Raw genomic sequence first — 7,740 nt, forward strand, 5'->3', positions numbered from 1 at the left:
GAAGGAGGGAGCTTTGGCTGGACTGGAGGTAGTTTCCTGCTTGGTTGCTGGAGGGGAAGGAGGGGGCAGGTTTCCTTTTTTGGTAGTTACTCCCTCACTGGTTTGATGGTCGTGAGACATTCACCGAGGGGTTTGCCTTCTCATCTGTAAAATGGGGGAAACAAGATTTTCATCCTTTCACAAAATGTTCATTGAGCAGACTGTGTGCTAGGTGTTGATCTAGACGCCACGGAGACAGCAGAGAACCAATCCAAGTCCTCACTCCCAGAGGGCTTGAATTCTAGTGCAGGGAGCAGAACAGAAACAGGGCGTCAGATGCTGATGAATGCCACGAGGAAGGACACCGCAGGGCAAGGGCAGGGAGAGAGGCTGCTATTTTATTATAAGGCGCGGGGGAGAGTCAGGGAACCCTTGTAGTTGGAGTGGAGACCAGACAGAAGTGAGGCAGTGAGTCTTGCAAGTATCAGGGGGCGGGGACAAGCATTGAGGCTGGGGTTGGGGGAGAGGGGCATGAAGGCTTGTGGGACAGTAGAGGCAGAAGCAGAAGTGGCCTAGATTTAGGTGGCAGTGAACCCTCGGCTTTTTCACGCTGAGCAAGGCAGGCAGCCACGAGCTGGAAGGAAGTGGCCCCAGTCTGCAGGAGAGGAGGTGGTCCTGCACTGGGAGTCCGCGGTGCGGAAAGTGAGCAGTAAAGTCTGGGTATATTTTGAAGGTAGAGTGGGCGGGACGTGCTGATGGGTCAGTGTGGGTGCGAGGGAAGGAGAGGAGTCCGGGATGACTCAGTGTTCTGCCGTGAGCGCTGATCTTACGCCAAAAGCTGCGTATTCTACAACAGGAAAAGTGGTGTGGAGCGTTGTTGATGAGCCTGGACCGGGGAGCCACGCAGCCTGGGTTCAGATCCTGGCTTCACCAGTAAATGCTATGTGACCTGGAGCTATTTTATGTTAAATGATACATACGTAGTGGATTTACATACCTGCGGTTGTAATATGAGCTCGAGAAGCTCAGTAAAGGCTTAGCTGCTATTGTTTTTATGTAACAATGTAATACAGTTTCAAAGTAGGTGGCGGTTATTTTAGGTAATTTCCACTGGCGGTTCTGTTTCTCTCTCAGTTGGAGCTGCCTTTACGTCCCTGACCCTCCCCACCGTGATGCCCTCACCGCCCTTCCACTGCACCCCTGAACGCCCAAAATGTGTTTTTTTTCCCCCTCACATTCCCCAAGGGACTCTTAGCTTGGTCAGAAGCTAGAGAATCATCATCCCTTAAACCACCTCATTCCTCACCCCTTCTTGGATGTCTCTAGTTGGGTGTCGTCCTCGCTTCCGTGTTGGGAGGTCCCATTCAGACTCATCCTCTGTCCTCGTTCCATCCCATTTCTTCCTTTTACTTCTGCACAGTCTCAAAGCTTTCATGTCTCCTTGAATGCCTTTCTTAGCTTGTTTTCCCCCTAGGCTGGGGGTTCCCCACCTTGGGAGTTTGGGTGGGGTTTTTCCAAACTCCACACTGACCATCCTCCCCTCTCATGCTCCACTCCCATCCCCCATGAAGACACTTGCAGTGGCCTCCCTGTGTCTAGCCTTTCCCTTCGAAGTCCATACTGAGGCCAGACCAGCCTTCTGGGAGCCTTCTCTCCACCCCCACTGATAGCTGCTTTGACACAGTCACCACTGGCAACTGCAGAAACCTTGCCACTGATGTCCCAGAGCTGCCCATGCCCCCTTCTGGTACCTTCTTCACATTGTACCTGAGTGGTGTTTATATCTGCCCATGTGGTCAAGTTCTCCTTGGCTTTCCAGGGCACTTAAAACCCAAGTTCATTGCCATGACTTACAAGGTCAGCACAGGCCGTGCCCACCTCCGTCTGCTGCCTTCTGCCACCTTCCTCCTCTGCTGTGACCCCACTCACATCAGCCTGTTCCCAGTCTCCTGAGCTCAGCAGACCCCTTACTCCTTCAGGGCCTTTACACGAGCATGGAAGGTTCATATCCTGAATCCTCACTTAGCTGACACCCCCCGTGTCCTTTAGATCTCAGTTCTAATGTCATTGTCATTGACACCAAGTCTCAGTTAAGTCCCCAGCCCTTCCTTATTCTCTCATAAGTTCCTGTTCTTTTTCTGCCTTGTCAGTATCTTGAGTCAAGTATTTCTTGGGTGAACACTTCTTTATCCTCTCTCTGCCTTAAGCTCTGTGAGAGCAGAGCCCGCGTACGCTTTCATTACTTCTGTATACCCGACGCTGGTGCGTGGCACAGATCGGCACACTAACATTTGTTGAATGAGATTGTTGGGTAAATCAAAGAATAAATGAGCATCTCTCCTGTGCTCATAAACCTTCTTTGGCTCCTACTCCATCACCCAGAGAACCCCAAGTTTGCTTGATCTTAATTCATGTCATTACCCTCCACAAATGCACACTCCGGTAGCTTAAAACTCTAGACTGTTCTTTCTACAGGTTTTTGCCTTGAGGCCTTTATTTCCCCACTACTTACAATATCTCACGGGTGAAGTAATGACGGTCCCTAAATGATACCCAGTCTTCCAGGGGTATCAAATGTCATGTCTCCCATGAAGCCTTTCAGACACCCCCAGCTGGAAGGAAGTGTCCCTTCTTCCGGGCCTCCCTAGCACTTTCTCTGTGGCCGTTAAAGAAATTTGTCACATTCTACCTCTCCTTTCGAGTTTCTTTCCATGTGGCTGATTTTCTACTACACCGTGAGCTTCTCAAGGGCAAGATCCGTGTTCCAATCTCCTTTGTGTCTGCCACCAGGAGGCTTCAGCTGCAGGTGCTCAGTGTGAGCGAAGACCAAAAAAATTATTATGGGTTATTGATTCGAGGCGATGATGATTTTTCTAAGGTCGATTTTTCTGTAGGTAGTTCCCTTTGGAAACGCATGGGGGTGCTCTAACCCAGCAAAACTATGTGGGCGGCTCTAGATGGATTCCTTTCTAAATTATCTTAAAGATGATGGGGCTTCTCTTGAATTTTGTCTCACTGGTCGTATTGATCAGCTGTGGATGACAGGAAGGAAAGACAAACGACAATTTAGTGGGCAAAGTAAGAGTTAGTAAATCAAATCCAAAGACCGCCCCTGGTCAGAGATAGGCAGAATGCTCCCGCTTTCTCTGAGCGAAGGGTCCTAGGATCACAGATTCTGGATGTCACATCGGTAGCGTGGTCCCCCACATGAGGAAGGGCTGGAGCTTGTGATATGGACCGGATTGTGCGCCCTCGAAACTGGTATGTTGAAGCCCCAAGCCCCCAGCGTGGTGGTATTTGGAGAGAGGACTTTGGGAGAGATTAGGTTTAGATGAAGTCGTGGGGGTGGTGCCCAAGGTGGAATTAGTGTCCTTACAAGAAGAGGAGCCCAGAATGTGGTCTGTGCTGTGGGCAGTACAGCGGGAAGGTGGCCGTCAGCAAACTAGGGAGAAGGATCTCGCCAAGAGCCCAGCCCTGCTGCCCCCCGATCTCCAACATCCAGCCTCTGGATCGTACAAAGTGCATCTCTGCGGTTGAAAACCACCCAGTCCAAGGCGTGTGGTTACCGCAGCCCAAGCAGATTACCGCAGGCCACACGCAGAAACGGGCTGCCTTCCGTGCCCTTCGCCTTTCCACGGAGAGATTGACATTCAGATAAGAAAATGCTGAAACAGCCACCTGGGTGGCTCAGTGGGTTAAGCCTCTGCCTTCGGCTCAGGTCATGATCTCAGGTCCTGGGATCGAGCCCCGCATCAGGCTTCCCCCTCTCCCTCTGCCTGCCTTTCTGCCTATTTGTGATCTCTCTTTCTCTGCCAAATAAATACATAAAATCTTATAAAAAAAAAAAAGGAAGAAAGAAAGAAAATGCTGAAACATTTGTCAGAAACACACAAGGGGCTTTCAACCCCCCATGAGCCTCTGATTTTGTTTTCTTACTGTGTAATGTGGTGCTTTGAGAACTTCACTTACATGTAATAAAGAAGCACCACTATTCTCTTGTTTCATAACCGCATGTCAGTGCAGATCTCTTTTGTTAGTTTGGACCACCCTTTTACTTCCATTGTTGAATGTAATCTTTTCCTTTTTTTTTTTTTTAAGTAGCCTCCACATCCAGCATGGAGCCCAAGGCAAGGCTCAAAGTCACAACCAAGGCTAAACCGACGTACCTCCCCCCCCCCACCCCGCCCCGCACTGTTGGTCTAAATACGCAAAGCGTGAGTTATGCAGGTGACCCCTGAACAGTGCAAATCTGAATCGTGCGGGTCCACTGAGGGGTAGATTTTTATAAGGTTTTTTTTTTTTAAGATTTTATTTATTGGGGCGCCTGGGTGGGTCAGTGGGTTAAAGCCTCTGCCTTCGGCTCAGGTCATGATCCTGGGGTCCTGGGATGGAGCCCCACATCAGGCTTTCTGCTCAGCGGGGAGCCTGCTTCCTCCTCTCTCTCTCTCTCTCTCTGCCTGCCTCTCTGCCTACTTGTGATCTCTCTCTGTCAAATAAATAAATAAAATCTTTTAAAAAAAAGATTTTATTTATTTATTTGACAGAGAGAGAAATCACAAGTAGGCAGAGAGGCAGGCAGAGAGTGGGGGAAGCAGGCTCCCTGCAGAGCAGAGAACCTGATGCGGGGCTCGATCCCAGGACCCCGGGATCATGACCTGAGCCGAAGGCAGAGGCTTTAACCCATTGAGCCACCCGGGCGCCCCTGAGGGGTAGGTTTTTTACAGCACAGCACGTAAATGTACTGTCTCTTCCTTGTGATTTTCTTAGTACCATTTTCTCCTCTCTAGATTGCTTTGTTACGAAAATACAGTATGTAATACATACGACATACAAAATATGTTCATCGGTCTTTTACGCCGTCGGTAGTGAAGGTTTTGGGGGAGTCCATAGTTACATGTGGATTTTCGTCTGCGTGGTGGGTCCGTGCCCTTAACTCTGATATTGATCGAGGGTCACGTGTAATTAATCCAGGGATGTCAGTGCTGCCTGGGCACTTTGCCACGCCTGGATTTACAGGTGTCAGACCACTGTTTTCTGGGTTTCTCATCACGATCCTCTCCTGTAAGACCTTTGCATTTTTGCCTTCACCTGTTTATTTATTTGGATAGACTGAATTTGAGTAAGCTGAACACACTGGCAGAATTCAGAGGCATGTAGTGAACAGGTGCAATTTAAAGTGGTTTACCAGCTGAAATAGAAACCCCTCCTTTCCTGTCCTCCATCCCCCCCCCCGCCCCCCGGCCAGGTGCTTCATCTCCACGTGGAGGGGGGTGTCTGTGCGGAATCATAGGTGCATATAAATTAAAGTCAGGGCTGAGTTCCACATCTGGGTCAATGTGATGCAGCCATGAAAATGTGTCTTCTCCCTCCCCTCCTACTTGAAAACAGCAGGAGTCTCAGGGAAGGCTTTGAACTTCCACAATCTGTGGAATTCACGAGGCAGAACCAAACCAATTACAACTACATCTTGAGACATAGAGAAGTCCCAGTTTATGTCTAAGGTACCCATATTTTCTAAATGCGTATATCCTGTAACATAAAACGTAAACTTGGAATAATACAGCACGATGTTTCACGACTTACTTTTTTGTAAAATAATTTATAAATACTTCCATGACACACTATTCCCCTACAAATGGCTTTAATAACATCATGCTACTTTATTGTATAGCTTTACCGTAGTTTACTTAACCAATCTGTCTTTTTTTTTTAACCAATCTGTCTTGACCAACATTTAAATTGTTCCTAATATTTTTTAAAGATTTTATTTTTAAGTGATCTCTCCCCGACATGGGGCTCGAACTCATGACACTGAGATCAAAAATCGCACACTCTACCCTCTGAGCTGCCCCAGGTGCCCTGTTCCCAATTTTTTTTTAAGTTTTTTTTTAACTTCTTTATTTGAGAGAGCGAGAGAGAGAAAGAGAGAGAGCACAAGTAGGCAGAGCACCAGGCAGAGGGAGAGGAAGAAGCAAACTCCCCGCTGAGTGGGGAACCTGATGCTGGGTTTGATCCCAGGACCCTAGGATCATGACCTGAACCGAAGGCAGCCGCTTAACCGACTGAGTCACCCAAGAGCCCCTAATTTTTAATATTATTGTAAGACCACAGTGAACATTTTGCATACGCTTGGTGCACAGCTCTGATATTTCTGAGTTGAATTCCTAGAAGCATACTTGTTGGATCAAAGGATATGAACTTATTTGAAGGCCTCTAGTATTTGTTGCCAAACTGTCCTCCAGAAGCAATGTTCCTCTTCTCTCCAGTGTTGTTGTTGTTGTTTTTAAGATTTATTTATTGGGGCGCTTGGGGGGCTCAGTGGGTTAAGCATCTGCCTTCAGCTCAGGTCATGATCTCAAGGTCCTGGGATCGAGACCCACATCAGGCTCCCTGCTCAGCGGGGCATCTGCTCCTCCCTCTTGCTCTGCCCTTCCCCCTGCTCATGCTCTCTCTCTCTCTCAAATAAATAAATAAAATAATAAATAAATCAATAAATATCAGAGCGGACTGTGCCACCCAGGCACACCCCTCTTGGGTGTTTTTAAAGGAAGGAATGTGATCTTGGGTTAGGCTTAGAAATCACTTCTTGATGTAGCTGAACTGGCTCCACAAGATTAAAATGCCCACTGGACGCCTTTACACTGACGTGTACGTAGAGCGTTGCAGAATGAGTAGTTTCCTAGGTATTTCAAAGACTTCCTCGCCCTTTGTAACAACTCAGAACACGGAGGCTCAGGGGGCAGGCGCGACAGGGGGGTGGAGGGTGAATGGGTGCCAAGAATCCCTCCGACTTTGCTGCCTTGTTCTCCCCTTCCAGAGAATGCACAGATGGATGAGCAAAAACTCCAGACAAAGACCCAAATGTTGGCAACTTGAGGTTATATTATCACCGATGTAAGAAAAAGTGTTTTGAGGGGCACCTGGGTGGCTCAGTTGGTTAAGCGTCTGAGTCTCGATTTTGGCTCAGGTCATGATCTTGGGGTCTCAGTGTGGAGCCCGCTTAAGATTCTTTCTCTCCTCTACCTGCCCCTCCCCCTACTTGCATGCGCTCACTTCCTCTCTTTCTCTCTATCAAAAAAGAAAAAAAAAGAAACAGAGTTTCAAAAAATGCTTATTTCAGTCACTGGTGGTCTCAGTAATCTGTGCCGCTACATACACACGAGAGATGTGGTCTTCCTGCCCAAGGGACGGAAACAACACAGCATCATCTCTGCTCTCCCCAACTCATGGGAAAAAGGGTCTCTTCCTTTTTGCAGGGTCTTTTATGTCTGAAGAAACTGCCTCCAACCTCCTTCAGTCAGACATGCCCTCTTGATTTTTTTTTTTTTAAGAGTTTATTTATTTATTTGACACAGAGAGAGATCACAAGGAGGCAGAGAGGCAGGCAGAGAGAGAGGGAGAAGCAGGCGCCTGGCTGAGCAGAGAGCCCGATGTGGGGCTCGATCCCAGGACCCTGAGATCATGACCTGAGCCGAAGGCAGAGTCTTAACCCACTGAGCCAGCCAGGTGCCCCGCCCTACTGATTTTTGTCATTGGTGCAGAAATGTTGCTCATATCCATCTTTCGCATCCTGTCCCTCTCCCCCTTGCCTCTCTGCTATGCCACCTGCCATCACCACTCCCATTACGCCATTATCGATGGTTTCCGCCATGCTCAGCATCACAGAATGGGACACGACCTGGGCCTGGAATCAAGACATTCAGGTTTTAGGCACCTAGCCTCTGTAGACTTGTCTACTCATCCATCAAATGGGAGAGGTGA

The sequence above is a fragment of the Martes martes genome (assembly GCF_963455335.1).
Source record: "Martes martes genome assembly, chromosome: 8".
Taxonomy (NCBI): Eukaryota; Metazoa; Chordata; class Mammalia; order Carnivora; family Mustelidae; genus Martes; species Martes martes.